At 36.7% G+C, this 14,708-nt stretch overlaps 1 long non-coding RNA gene across 2 annotated transcripts; it reads left to right on the top strand.

The window, feature by feature from the left end:
* The first annotated feature begins 10,234 nt into the window (after positions 1–10,234).
* Positions 10,235–14,122, top strand: LOC147503154 (uncharacterized). Of its 2 annotated transcripts, none has more exons than XR_015220132.1 (8): positions 10,235–10,468; positions 10,558–10,628; positions 11,359–11,460; positions 12,411–12,473; positions 13,022–13,213; positions 13,430–13,493; positions 13,570–13,668; positions 13,767–14,122. It is a non-coding gene; the product is annotated as an uncharacterized LOC147503154 (long non-coding RNA). The 2 variants fall into 2 exon arrangements; XR_015220133.1 differs by having other exon boundaries at positions 11,359–11,464.
* Positions 14,123–14,708: the final 586 nt, after the last annotated feature.

Here is a 14,708-nt window from a genome sequence, read left to right as displayed (position 1 = left end):
CGACTTCACATGCTAGTTAGTACTTTCGGTAGAAATGCCATGAACACTAGGGATTAGAACTCGAATTTCTTGCCAGAAGAACGTGAGAAAGATACAAGAATCTATACTAGGTTATTAAGTTGGATTCGAGGTGGATTCAATTCCCTCTAATCCTTTATCTAGATTCAAAACAAGCATATTTCCATAGTATTCAGTAGTTAAATTCAACGTAGACTCATTTTAGTTTCATCGTAAAGTATAACACCCTTCATAAAACTCTCATTGACTTAAGAGCGACTAGTTAGACTTAGAAAACAATCCATGCTAGGGAACTAGGAGTGGAACTAACTTCGACTCCATTTAGTGCAATTCGTGATCGAGAGTAGAAGCTTTGATAATAGACAAGTAAAAGTTCAAGTTTAGTTTACTTACGTTTTGGATTCGTAGTTCATTTCGTAGGTAAACTATTCATTTTACATTTATCAAGGGGTATATAAACAAAAAGCAAGGGAGAGAGAAACCATCCATTGTATTAGGATCAAAACCATTTGGTTTGCTTTACTTTTCTAGTATTGTTTTTCAATCCAAGTTTTACTTTATTATTCTTTATCTTCTTGTATTTCAATCTTGTTATTTTATCTTGTTTATTTCAATCAATCAATATTTCCTTGTTCTTCTTGTTTCAATCTTTCATTCAATAATTTGTTTTCAATGTTTTGAGTAATTTCAATCTTCAACAATTTGCTTTTCAATGTTTTCATTCACAACTAAACTAGCTAAGTCCTGAACTAAAAGTTTACCTTCTTCCCTAAACTCCCAATATCTCAACTCTAAACAATCTAGGATGAACCTCAACTTCTTACAAATATTTGAATTATACTTTCCACAATCTACAACTTCACTGCCCAAAAATGTAAAGGGGATGGGAGTGCGTCTCAGTGTGAAGAGAGTGGTAAGGTTGACGTCATGGATATGACGGTTAGCTATTACGACCCTGTGAGTGGTTTGTCCCGGCTAGTGAGAAACAGGGACTGTATTTTCAAGTCTTCTTTGGTTGCTAATGGGTTGCTGGAAAGTATTGTTCTTGATGGAGATAGGAATACACTGGATAGTGGGAAGGATTTGGAGGCAAATCTAAAAAACATTGATCGCTCGATCTATTTTGTAAGTATCTTTCCGACCTGATCTTTGTTTTGTGCTTTGTGTTATTGCCTTTTGACTTATTTTGTTGGTTTGCCAGGTTTTGGCGATGTATAGGAAGTTGAGAGAGATGGCAGTTATTTTTGATATGTATAAAAAGGAGTTGGAGGTTGCCAAGTAGGCTTAGGACAAATTGGTGATGGTGTGCAAGAAGTTGAACGAACTAAAGTGGTGGGGCTAAGGGCTCAGGTCAGTGATTTGGCTGGGAAGTTGACATTATTGTAGCCATCTCTTGACTCTTCACGGGTGGAGGTAGTGCATTGGATTGCTAAGAGCAAACAATCGCAGGTCATTGCTGAACGAGCTCAAAATGAATACGACTTGGTTGACCTGGTAGAAAGTGGTGATGTCTACGTTCTAGTGGATGATTAAATGGAGCTAGAACGTAAGTACAAAACCTTGAAAAAGTCTGTTGAAAGTGGGGCTGTAGCAGTAATTGTAGAAAGTACTGCAGCAGATGCTAGTAAATGGCCTGATCTACCCACCGATGTGAGTGCTTCTCCGGCTGCTAAACCAACTGAGGGTGTTGCTGCTGTTGTGCCTATTGTAAGTGGTGATTCGGTTGGTGGCACTATTGGTGAAGAGGGTTACAATCTGGACCCCTTGAATGTGGAGAATTTATCTCGTGTGAACTAATTAGTTTTTCTTGTCATAAGTTGATGGTGGGTGAACTATTTAAACTGCTTTTGTTGTTGATAATGATAACTTAATTATTTAATGGGGATGCTGAGGTTGTTTACCCAGGATAACCTGGGGGCTTCTAGTGTCTAACCGACTTTGTAGTAAGTAAAATAGTTAATTTACTTACTTGATTTGAATTGAGAATATCTGTGAGTTTGGTATGAATGTGATTGCTTCCCTTGTTTCTTGTTTTATTATTCTACGACTTGTCTTGCATAGTAGTATGTAGTATATTAGTAGATCGCCTGATGCTTGTAGGTCGTAAGTACTTGTGTATGACCTAATAGATGCGCCTAGTTGATGCCTAGGTTACTTCATGCCCTTAGGTGTGTGGGTTGATTGAGTGGTTCATTTTGGGGGAACCAATGATTGATTTTTGACTGATAATTAGCCCTTGAGTGGTAATTATAGTTGAATCAAACTTAGCCCTTTCAAAGGCCTTAAGTTGACTTGTGGTCCTTTTGGAGGTACCTTGGATTGGATTTGACTGATAATTAGCCTTTGCGTGGCAATTATAGTTGAATCGTGCTTAACCAATACGTTGGTGCTAAATTTATTTGTGGTCCTTTTGGGGGACCGTGGATTGGATTGGATTGATAATTAGCCTTTGCGTGGCAATTATAGTTGAATCGTGCTTAACCCTGGCGTTGGTGTTAGGTTGATTACTTTGTTGTATGAAATCGGGCAACGAGTGCAACAGGCGTGGTATTCATATAATGCAAGGAGAACACTTAAGCGCAAAATACCGTGAAATTTTATTCATATTGATTGATACATCTGGGGAAAAATTATTGGTAAAAGCGCTTAAGTAGAGCTGTATTCCAAGGTCCGAGAAGCATATCACCGAGCTGAGTTTTGATACAGTAAGCTCCATTTCCAACGACTCTATGAACTATGTATGGGCCTTCCCAAGTTGGGTCAAGCTTGGCTGGTGCTACGGTCATTTTGAGGACTAGGTCGCTAGCTTGGAAAGATCTTGGGATGACCTTCTTGTTGTAAGATCGTTGGATGGTTTGGTGATACCGAGCTAGGGATATTGCAGCAGTCTTCCTCCGTTCTTCTAGGAGGTCGACTTTGTTGGATAAGATGCTATCGTTTTCTCCTGATTCGATGATGTCAGAACATGTGGTTATGATTATAAGTTCTGATGGTATTACTGCTTCAGTTCCGAAGCAAAGTGTGAAAAGAGATTCGTTGGTACTGGATCGGGTTGTTGTTCTGTATGTCTATAAAATGTTCTTGAGTTGATTTGGCCATTAGCTTTTCTTGCTCTCAAATTTCTTTTGGAGATTTTCTTTGATGGATTTGTTTGTGGCCTTTACTTGGCCACTGCTTTGTGCGTATCTAGGTGTGGAAAATGCTTGAGTGATGTGCCACTTTTGTAGGAATGCCTTGACTTGTGTGCCGGCAAATTGGGTTCCATTGTCCAGAATAAGGGTGTAGGGTAGACCAAATCTTGTGATAATGTTGGTACATATGAAGTTGATGACGTGGACTTTCTTGACTTGAACAAGTGGGATCGCCTCAACCCATTTGGTGAAGTAATATGTTACAGTAAGGACGTATTTGAGTCCTGTCTTCTTTTGTGGGATAAATAGTCCCATGATGTCTAGCCCCCACATAGGAAAAGGCCACAGGCTGGCTATGTTGATCAATTCCCATGCTGGACTTAGGTGGCTATGACCAAATGTTTGATATTGATGGCATCTGAGAACATACTTCTTTACTTTGATGTGCATGTCTGGCCAATAATACCCTTGGGCGATTGCTTTGTAAGCAAGAGATCTTGCTCCTGCATGGTTACCACATTCGCCTTTGTGAATTTTATCGAAGATGAGTTGGCCTTCGCGTGGAGTGATGCATCTTAGGTGAGATCCTCCTAGGGATTTTCAGAACAATTATCCTTTGATAATGGTGTATCATGGAGCGCGAAATTGTATGGCACGAGCGTTCTTTGCCTCCACTAGGAGCTGGCCATGTAAGATAAAGTTTAGAAATGGACCGATCAAAGATTCGGTGATCTCTTCCTCGGATGAGGGCTGGAAGTTCGTGAGACTGTTGATACTTTCATGTTGGTAGGCGGGCCTCTCCAGGATGTCAATGTAAACTGTTCTGGGACATGCATCTTGGGTATTTGAGGCTAAGAAAGCAAGGATGTCAGCATGTTTGTTGTCTTCTCGGGGAATATATTCCAAGGAGAATGTTGTGAACGAGTTAATTATGTCGCTGACGACCTGAACGTACTTGGATAAATTTGCTCAATTTGTCACATGCTCTTTGGTGATATGTTTGATGATTAATTGCGAGTCACTATAAGCTTTGATCTTCTGTACTTTTAATTGTTGTGCCATGTGGAGGTCTATAATTAACGCTTCATATTCCGTTTCGTTGTTAGATGTTGCGAAATCGATTTTTATAGACTTTTATAGCTGAGTTCCTTCTGGTGAAGTTAACACAGTCCCTAGTCCACTACCACTGTTGTTGCAAGCTCAACATCTACGTAGAGGTGCCATGTGTCTGGGGTGGTTGGTTGATGGAAAGAGGTAATAGGCTCGGGTTCCTAGTTGATATCTTCGACTAAGAAGTCAGCAAGGAAATCGGCAACGACTTGACCTTTGCGTGACGTTTTGGGGAAGAATTCAATGTGATATTCTCTGAGTTCTTCAACCCATTTAGCCATGCGGGCTGTATTGTTGGTGGTACTCAATACTTGCTTGATGGGTACGTCTGTTAAGACCTTGATGTCGTGAGCCTGGAAGTATGGTCAAAACTTGCGAGCAAAGTATAACAAAGCTAACATTGTTTTTTTTTATTGGAGAGTAATATTTTTCTGAATCTGCCTATGTTTTGCTGGTGAAATAAACTGGCTTTTTTATTCCCTCGCTTTCGCGAAAGGGGACCGAGCTGATGGCAAAATTAGTAGTCGCAAGGTAAAGCCCCAGTGTTTCTCCTTCATTTGGCTTAGATAGAATGGGTGGAGTTGATAGGTAGGCTTTCAGGTCGTTGAAAGTTTTGCGGCATTATTCTGTCCATGTGAATGTTGCGCATTTCTTTAGTATCTGAAGGAATGGTATGCATTTGTCAGATGCTCGTGAGATGAATCTGTTGAGGGCTGAGACCATGCCAGATAACTTGTATATTTGTTGTTTGGAGGTTGGCTCTGGCATTTCAAGGAGGGCTCGTATTTGCTCTGGATTTGCTTTAATGCGTCGCTGTGAGACGGGTACCTTAAAAATTTCCTAGAGGCTACTCCAAATACGCATTTTGCTGGGTTGAGCTTCATCTTGTTTTGGTGCAATCTTCCAAAGGTGTCTTGTAGGTGAGAAATGTGGTCACCAACCTTGGCGCTTTTGACTACCATGTCGTCTATGTAGATTTCTATAGTGTCGCCCAGCATGTCTTTAAACATTTTTGTGACTAGTCTTTGGTAGGTCGTGCCGACGTTCTTTAAGCCGAATGGTAGGATGTTGTAGCAGAATGTCCCTTGTTCGGTTATGAAAGACGTCTTTTTCTAGTCCTCTTCTGCAAGTGGTATCTGATTGTATCTGCTGTATGCGTCCATAAATGATAGAAGTTCATGGCAGCAAGTTTGATGTACCAATAAGTTAATCCTGGGTAGGGGGAAGCAGTCTTTAGGGCAATGCTTGTTGACATTGGTGAAATCGATGTAGAGTCGTACTTGGCCATTTTTCTTAGGAACAACCACAATGTTAGCTAACCAGGTCGGGTACTCGACCTCTATGATGAATCCAACCTTTTTAAGATTTTCTATATCTTCATTGATGGCTTTTTAAAATTTGAGTGCTAGTTTTTGAGGTCGTTGTTTGATAGGTTTTATCGTTGGATCAGCATTTAATTTGTGGCAAGCGACTTGATAAACGTAAAATGAATAGTTTTACCTACTAATAAACGATGAAATTCAAACACAAGTAAAACTAAAACTGAACTTGTACTATATTTATCAAAGATTTCTACTCTCGATTCTATCGAAATAAAGATGGAGTAAAAGATTCGTTCCACTCCTAGTTCTTTAGTATTCAATGTTTTCTAATATTATCGGTCTATCCAAAGTTTAATGAGAGTAATGGTGGGAATTATACTACGATGCAAATTATGCTAACAAGATACGATAAATTAACAACTAATACTATGGTTTGAATCTAGATAAAGAATTAGGAGAATTTGATTCCATCTTGAATCCAACTTAATAGCCTAGCATAAATTGTTGTAATCCAATTCTTACGTTCTTACGATAAGAATTGGTCGTTCTAATCCCTAATCATTCATGGCAATCCCTACCAACTAATGACTAGCATGTGAGGAAGTTTAACCCATTCTCATGGTGAATCAACTACTTTCTAGAGTGGAATAGACTCTTACAACTATTTCTACACTACATAATCAAGTTTTCATCAAGGCTTCATCAAACCTCTCTAATGGAGGTTTAGCCTTGATTAATCAAACTATCATTTCCATATGAATTTAAACTAGACATCATATAAAGATTCTAACTTTACTAATATAAAGTTTCAAATCAATAATTCAAAACTAAATTAACACTAAGAAATGATTAACAACTAAGATATGAATTTGACAATTCTAAAACTAATAAGAATTTAATTAATAAACTAAATTGAGATGAAAATGAATACTTTATTATGAACTAATATGTGATTCTAAAATAATAATCTACTTGTTCTAACACTAATTAATTGAAAAAGTAAAAACTATATCTAAAACAATAATTGAAAACTAATTAATTGAATGTAAAACTAGATCTAGAATTATGCTCTAATGGCTACTTGCTACCTAAACTAAGTATATCTTAAGAGTTAAGTCTTCTCCATTCAAATGGAGGAGAAAAGATCCACATTTTCGTGCATGGGCTGAAGAGCGATGTTTTGGGCCGAGGAGCCATGTTTTGGGCCGGAAAATCGAGCCCAAAACCCAATTTCTTCAGTCTATAGAGGCCTTTCCAGCTAGATTTTGCTTCAACAGACCTTTCGTTCACTTTTTCTCCTCTGATTGTGTCAAGGTTTAGACCATTGAAAAGCTCTTTCTGAGCCGGTCGTTTTGACCTAAGGTACGCTTAATTCCAAGGTCTTAGTCCAAAGATACTGTCTTCGGAAGTTTTACTGACTTTTGTGCGATGTTTCGGCCCGCGTTGACTTTGACTTTTCAGCTTTGACCGGGCTTTTTAAAGACTTTTTCTCTTTGAATCTTGGCCTTTAATCACAGAACTCCTTAGCAACCAACCCTTGCTCCTTTATCTCGCCAAAGTGACATATTTCTGCACATAATTGACTCCAATACCTAAAATACATAAAAGCACGTAATCAACATTAACTCTTATTTATTACTCGCATAATTGGTCTAAAGGTATTATTGTTAAGGGGTTAAAACTACAGTTTTGAGCTCTTATCAAACCACCCCCAAATAGCATTTTGCTTGTCCTCAAGCAAATATGAGAAATTAGTATAAGTGACCAAAAATGGAGTTCTAACTAATCTCGTTTCGCCGAGTGCGATTGCATTGACCATATGCAACAAGGCCTTAAACTACTAGGAATTCCCTAGTGGACGAGTTATAGCCTCGTGAGAGTTTTCCAGTGAAGGTACTCACAAACTTCATCTATACTACAATGACTAAGAAATAAAACTATTGTTTCCTTATTTATGCTCCCAATTATCTATATATCTCACTAGCAATGAATAAAGAATAATCAAGTCGAAACCTAAGCTAATATATGCATAATAATCAATCATCTACGAATAAACATATATACAATGAGTAATACTATGAAATGCACTAGCAGGTCCGTTTATGAAAACTCGGAATAGCGTCCTTAAGTAGGTCCTCACATAAATGTCAAGACAAAAACCACTCTAATTTTTCCGCTCAAGTTTCGTTACTCCAGTGTGCAGTGGGCATACTTTACCTTACAATCTCAATGACACACAAGGAAGCTGGAGTCGATCAAACACATCTGCCACTTAGTATCACACTAACCTATTCCTAATTGAACTAGAGGTCTTTATTAGGTGTTGCGCAGATTAGGAGATGGTTTAAGAAGGAAGGAAATGGATATTCAAAAAGGACAAGTCTGAGATAATAGAGTCTTCATATTATGTAACTAGAGAAAACCTTGTTCTTTATTTTTGCTTCTACACTTTGTTTCCATCCTTAGCCATATTTTTTTCTTTTTTATCTTTGGCTTTTGACTCCTTTGATTATATTTTTTTTTGGAGTTCTAACTCTTTATTTTCTTTTATTCATTTTTCTTTTTATTTTTTTATTTAGATGGAAACTTTTTTTTCTTATCTGAAGCGACTAACAAATTCTTGATTTCAAAGGTCTTTCTCTTTTCTATTCTTCATCTCTATTCTCAGATTCATTCTGCAATGGGTAGGTTGTTTTTTTTGTTTTTGTTTTTGTTTTTGTTTTTTTTGTTTTTTTTGTTTTTTTTTTTTTTTTTTTTTTTTTTTTTTTTTTTTTTTTTTTTGTAACTGGGTAAAGGATTTGCGGTTTATGAAAGGCTAAAGAAAGGCTCAGAGGGGCGACTAGTAGAAAGTAATTCATAGGTTTGAATTTCTGTCTATATCGATCCAAAGATGGCCTAAATTCTCGCTTAGGATATGGTATAGTGATCAAGCAAGTGGACGTGTGATTTCTCTATCCGGATTTTACTTCTCCCTTGTGTCATTTCTCAAACGTTTCACTCGTATAAGTCTTTAGGCTATATTCTCACAGGATTTGTAGAATAAGTACTCTAGCCTAGATTTCAGAAACTTACTGCCAAACAATCCTAGATACTCATGCAATATATTTATAGAAAGATGCAAAGATTATTATCTACATATTAATCTAAATTTCTAAAAACTATTCTAATGCAAAAGCTACGTGAGATTTCTAGATTATCAAGGGCTTAGAGAAGGGAAACAATACCAATATTCCTAAGTGTATAACATAAATTTTTTATTTATATTTTTAAATTTTTTGAATTTTTACTAGAAAACAAGTGCATACTGTACATATCTATATCCTAACAGATGCCTTAATTACACATGTTTCTATGCCCCCCCCAAACAAGAAACATGTTTTGTCCTCAAAATATTTAAATTTAAAGGGTAGAAAAATATCATAGAAACGCGTGAAATTCTGGAACATCTGCAAAACAAGGTTATAACATACTAATATAAAAAAAAAAAACTGACTCAACTCTATAAGAGTTCCACCCGTTATGGGGTCAATAAGAAATAAATTGCTTGGGACATAAGCAGACACTAACTGAAACTAAAAACTTACCTTAACTCCCATTTAAGCCTCATCCTCCTCATCTTTAATAAAGAAATGTGGTTCCTTCACATCCTGCCATGCCATGATGATTTGCCAGGCTTCATGCCACTTATCATCTACTATAGCTAACCTGTCAAGCGCCACTTGGTCGGATGGGGTATAAGGTGCAACCTGATAAAGTTTTATCCTCCACCTTTGCCAAGTCATTGCACAGAACGATCGAATAATACAATTGGTGGGTCTCACAATGTTGACCCCAACTCAATCCGTAAAGCGGGCACAAAAAACAGGGAAGAAACATAGCATAATACGGCAAATTAAAACAGGCATAAGAAGGTACTTATGCCTCTTGCTATGGGATCAGGCTAAACTAGACATTAGGGTCTGGGAAATATCATAGAGTGTACGTCCCCCAGCTAAAGCAAGGAAAATATCACAAGTTTCGTCATTCACGGTCAATAAGAACGTTTATACCTCGGTTCTTCTAAAAACCGTGGGAAATACTTATATACCACGGCGGAAATTTCTTTGGTCATTGGTTTACTAGTATATGTCACAGTTACATGAAAACCGTGGGATAAGTTGGACCATATACCATGGTTGGGTTTTTTTCCAGCATGAGAGTACTCCACATCCCCACTACCTTAAACATAAACAGTGGTATATAAATTTTCCACTTTCTACCGTGGTTTATGACTTTATGCCAATTGCCAAATAGTCAGATAAAGCGGATACCAGATTTCCCAATTAGTTCCCATATTCCCGGTTTTACACCAAAGTTTTTTATCCTAAGGGTACCGGAAAGTTAGACAGCCACTTTTTTTTTGCTCTTTGTAGAAAGGGTAAATCGGTAATTGATTTTTTTTCGCTCTAAGGGCCTGCTTGATAACCCATTTTCCCGCTGTCAAATCGATATTTTCCCACTTAAACCAGTATTTGCCGTTGCTTGTTGCGATATATGGGTCTGGCAAAAATAAAACCAATTTACCGGCAAAACCCTCACGTGACCCTTTTTTCCCACTCCACACGGGAAAAAATAATCCAAGTCAGGGCTGGATATATTTTGCTTGGCAAATCATAATCGCTACTCTCTCCCTCTTTTTCTCAAGCGCCGACGGTGTTGATTCGACCAAGGTCTGAATCTCTTTCTTGAAATAAATAAATATTTCGATTAGTTAAAATAATAAATATTTTGGTTTGTAGTTGCAGGAGTTGGATGAGATGAAGAAAAGATTGAAAGAGATGGAAGATGAAGCAGCTGCTTTGAGAGAAATGCAAGCTAAAGTTGAAAAAGAAATGGGTGCTGTTCAAGGTCACCAATCTTTTTCTTTTTTTTTTTATTTATTTATTAAACACTGTTCATTTCTTGTTATTTATTATTTTGTCTTTTTTTTTATGTAGATCCTGCTAATGCAGCTGCGAATCAAGCGAATAAGGAGGAAATTGATTCTCGGTCGGTGTTCGTTGGTAATGTAAGTTTTTTTTAATCTGCGATCTTAAGGAGTCAAATTAGTGAGTTATCGACCTAGATAGTTCCAAAGATCTTAATATGGTGACAGTCATGAACTAAATGAGTTTCCAGCAAGTCACATGGACGTGTATGATTGACTGACAAGTGACAACTAATGCGAGTTTGCCATAAAATTTTGTTTGAACTTGGGATTAGCAGCACCATTTTAAACCGCCCTTTTACTACAACGATGCTTTAAGTGACTAAGTGTCTGGTTCTTATCCACTAGGGATTTCAACCATTTTTTTATGTAGATTGAAAAGAAAAAGGAAAAGGAAAAAATGATTTGGAGATCGAAGGGGGAAGTCCGGAACGCGCGGTAGAAGAATAACAAATGAGACTGGGGAGAGCAATGGAAAAGCAGAGTTGTAGTAACCTACTTCAGAGGTTAAGAGTGCATAAGAAAAAAGCTTCCAAGTAAAACAAAGAAGCATATAGTGCACAGATTGGAACTTGAGATGCTTGTTGTGAGTTGTGGCAATGCTCCTATAAAATCCTTTATAGATGATTGACCATTTTGCATCGTTTTGAGACGATAATTGTCATTCTGGTTGCACCTTGAGATAGAAAGTGCGCATTACCTCCGTGATGTATGTTTTACGGAGGTTTACATTAACTCTCTCTCTCTCAAATTTTCACCCTATTTTTCTTATTCAAAGATTTCAAACTAGTGTTTTTTCATGTTTATGTAGATTGAATTGGATTTTGAGTTGTTCGAGTAGATCGATATGTTTTCTTCATCAAATTAGTGATTTCGAGCTGTTGATTGAAGTAGTTGTTTGATACTCTGCTATGTAGGTATGTAACATTCATTTTTCATATTTATTTCATTTCGTTGTTCGATTGAGTTATTTCAATTTGAAATCATTTTATTTCAATTATTTCGATTGAATAATTTTAGTTTAATCTCTGTGAGATGCTACTATTGCTAGTTGAAACAAGAGTTGTGACCGCATGTTGAAACAGTATAACTATATGCATTGCATGGATTGACTGTTATTGTTAGTTGTTTGGACACTTAACCTTGAACTTTTGAATCTAGCCATACATTCTACTCTCCAATTTGATAAATCTTCCATATCAATGCCCTGATTTTGTGCCTTAATGATTTATTGCTTCATCGCTCTTAAATCCATAAAATATGTGTGCTTCAATTAAGTAGAATGTCCTGTCTTTTTATGTTTCGATTTCTTCCGCGTTGCTAAGTTAGTACTTTAAATCCGACTACTAATATTTATCACCAAATTATGTGTAATAGCACAAACTTTATGTTTTTCAATTTGGGGTTAAAAGGGCATGTATGGTTGACATTTTTTTCTTTGAAAGAATTAAAGTTGGTTCATTTGTGAGTTTGATTTGTTTGTTTGGGATAATTTTGACCTGTTTTTGTTTTAGCTTAATGTTAAGATCATTCAAACCATGTCCTAAGGGTGTCTTAGTGTAACAGTGAGTAAAATATGTTTATAGTTTATTAATGACTTGTTTTAATATGTAATAATTATAGCTAAAATGGGCAATTAAAACATGCCTTGCAGTAATGAATAATAAATGGAAAACATAGTCATGGGTTTTATTAAAAGAAGAATCATTGGTAAATGGAAGTAGTGTGTTTTTTTCAGTGTTATGGAAATTGGTAAAAGGTGTCACCATACTTAGGTACTTACTCATTCGACATTGTTATTGAGTACCTTTCTTATTTTGAATGATTAATTACTTATTTTGATATTGAGTACCTTTCTTACAGGGATTGTGAGCATGATGGTTAGTTGATAGTTGCTTGCAGTAAGGCCTTAAAGAAAGATTAGGGGTGAGCTGAGTTACTCAAATTTCTTTTCTATAGGGGTAGTCCTAAATCAGTTGTTAGTGCTTATATAGTGATTGGCCTTACTATTTTGTTGGACAGATTTGGGTGTATTTGTTTTGACCTAGGGTGTATTTGTTATGATTATGAATGCTGGTTAGTGTCTCTTCACTTGAATAAGGAAAAATACTACATTTTTGGCAAAACTTACCGCTTTTTAGTTAACCGGTGGTAGCATCCAACTCAACTTGCAGGGGTGCACTGATTGGATTGCTTATTGCCCCCCTAAATAGATCATAAATGCTCTCCTTCTCCAGTACCCACATGCTCCTAGAACTTCACCGACCTAATTTATAGAGAGACTCTAATCAATATACACAAATATGTTCTGACCTACGACCAAACAGTTCACACACTTAAGCGGGTGAAATGGAAGTACGTCCTTAGAATGCGTTGTTTTGACCAACACTAGAAGGCTCTAGCGATGATCACTAACACTAGAGGGATTCCTATTTCGAAGTATAACAACAAAAGTTCCCTTTTTCTTGAAGCAGTACTTATTCTGGTAAATGAATCTGGTTAAGGTGGAGTTACATCCAAAGTATGCTCCTGTTGAGGCTCACAGTACTGCAACTTACCCTACTTTTTCCAAGTACCAGATTTTCATATTCAGCATTCATATCTCTGGCATCGACATCACTGCTGCCTACGTTCGGACCATTTCTCTCGTGCTAACTGCCCGACAGGTTCACACTTATATGCAATTTTTTAATTTCCGATTCGCTATGATTTTAATGCCTGGTAATTTTGAATTTTCAAAAATTTAGGAAGAGACAAGTAAAAGTAGTACCATAGTGAAGGTACATAAAGGATTAAATTAAATGAAGTACTAAAGACGTCTCCAATTAGACTTCCCACTAGCGATTGTGAATTAAATGTTTTGCATTTATCTTATTGTGAAGTGCGGTCCTCACATTGCAAAGGGTTGATGGGAAACGAGTTCCGCTGAAGTGGGACAAGATCAAGGTAAACAAATCCTACACATTATTGTCTTTTTCTTTGAAAAGTATATGTTTACATATGTTGTGAGTCTATATGTTAGGGCCCATATCAACCAGGTGGCACAGAGTGTGGGTATTATACAATGAAGTTTATGAGGGAAATAGTAGAAGGATGTTCAACTAGATTATTTGAAAATAAGGTATTCGAAAGTTTTGACGAACACTTTATTTGGCTCAAAGACTTCGCCTTATTCTTATATATATAGTAACTCCACATGTTGTGCTTTGACTCATCCAGATGACAAATTTAGAACTGAAGGAGACATACACGCCAGATGAACTTGACGGTGTTCGACTCGATATTATTCAGTTCATCCAGGAAAATGGGGTGTTTCAGTCGGAAGCGAATGAGGATGAGTTTTAGCTATGTTCGGACCACTCCAGTTTAATTTATGAGTCTTACCTTTTTAATTTATGAAAAGGAATTTGAAGTTTGTTTTCTTAGTGCACTCAAAAAATTAATGGAAGTTTATTATTATTATTATTATCTTTTTTTGCAATGTTTGATAGTTTATTGTACATTTTGGAATTTGTTGGGAAGATGGAAATGTTGTATGTAGGCAGGCTGTGTAAATTTTGTTATGCAGGTTCGGTTTTTAAGTGGAAAACTGTTACTAGCATTATTATTAAAAAAATAATATATATATATATATATATATATATATATATATATACCACGGTTTGGCATAAACCGTAGTGTTTAGTATAACTATATACCACGGTATTATAACACATACACTAATATAAACCACGGTTTCAATAGCTTATATGTCACGGTTCTGTTGACAACCGTGGTATATAATGGGCATACAAACCACGGTTCTTTGAAAAACCGTGGTATCTGTTAAACATATATACCACAGTTTTGTTATTATTATATACCACACCACCTATTGTCACGGTTGTATAACAGTGGTAAATATATTTATACCACACTTAAAAACAGTGGTATAAGTGTCATTCTGTAGTAGTAACGCTATTCCCCTCTAATGTTTAGCATGATCCAAAACATAACAGTGCCCACGTTCATAGATAGGCTACCAAGGGCGACGTTATAATCCCCTTGGTCCTCAATCCTAAAGATTCCAGCCCCGTAATGCTCATGCAAATCCTCATAGTTATACATGTATATATTATCTACCAAATAGGCCCATGAGTATTGTATTTCAACGGGCATAAC

This window comes from Coptis chinensis, chromosome 4, assembly GCF_015680905.1.
Source record: "Coptis chinensis isolate HL-2020 chromosome 4, ASM1568090v1, whole genome shotgun sequence".
Classification (NCBI taxonomy): Eukaryota; Viridiplantae; Streptophyta; class Magnoliopsida; order Ranunculales; family Ranunculaceae; genus Coptis; species Coptis chinensis.
The sequence above is the reverse complement of the archived record's forward strand: the minus strand, read 5'-3'. Positions and strand labels throughout refer to the sequence as shown.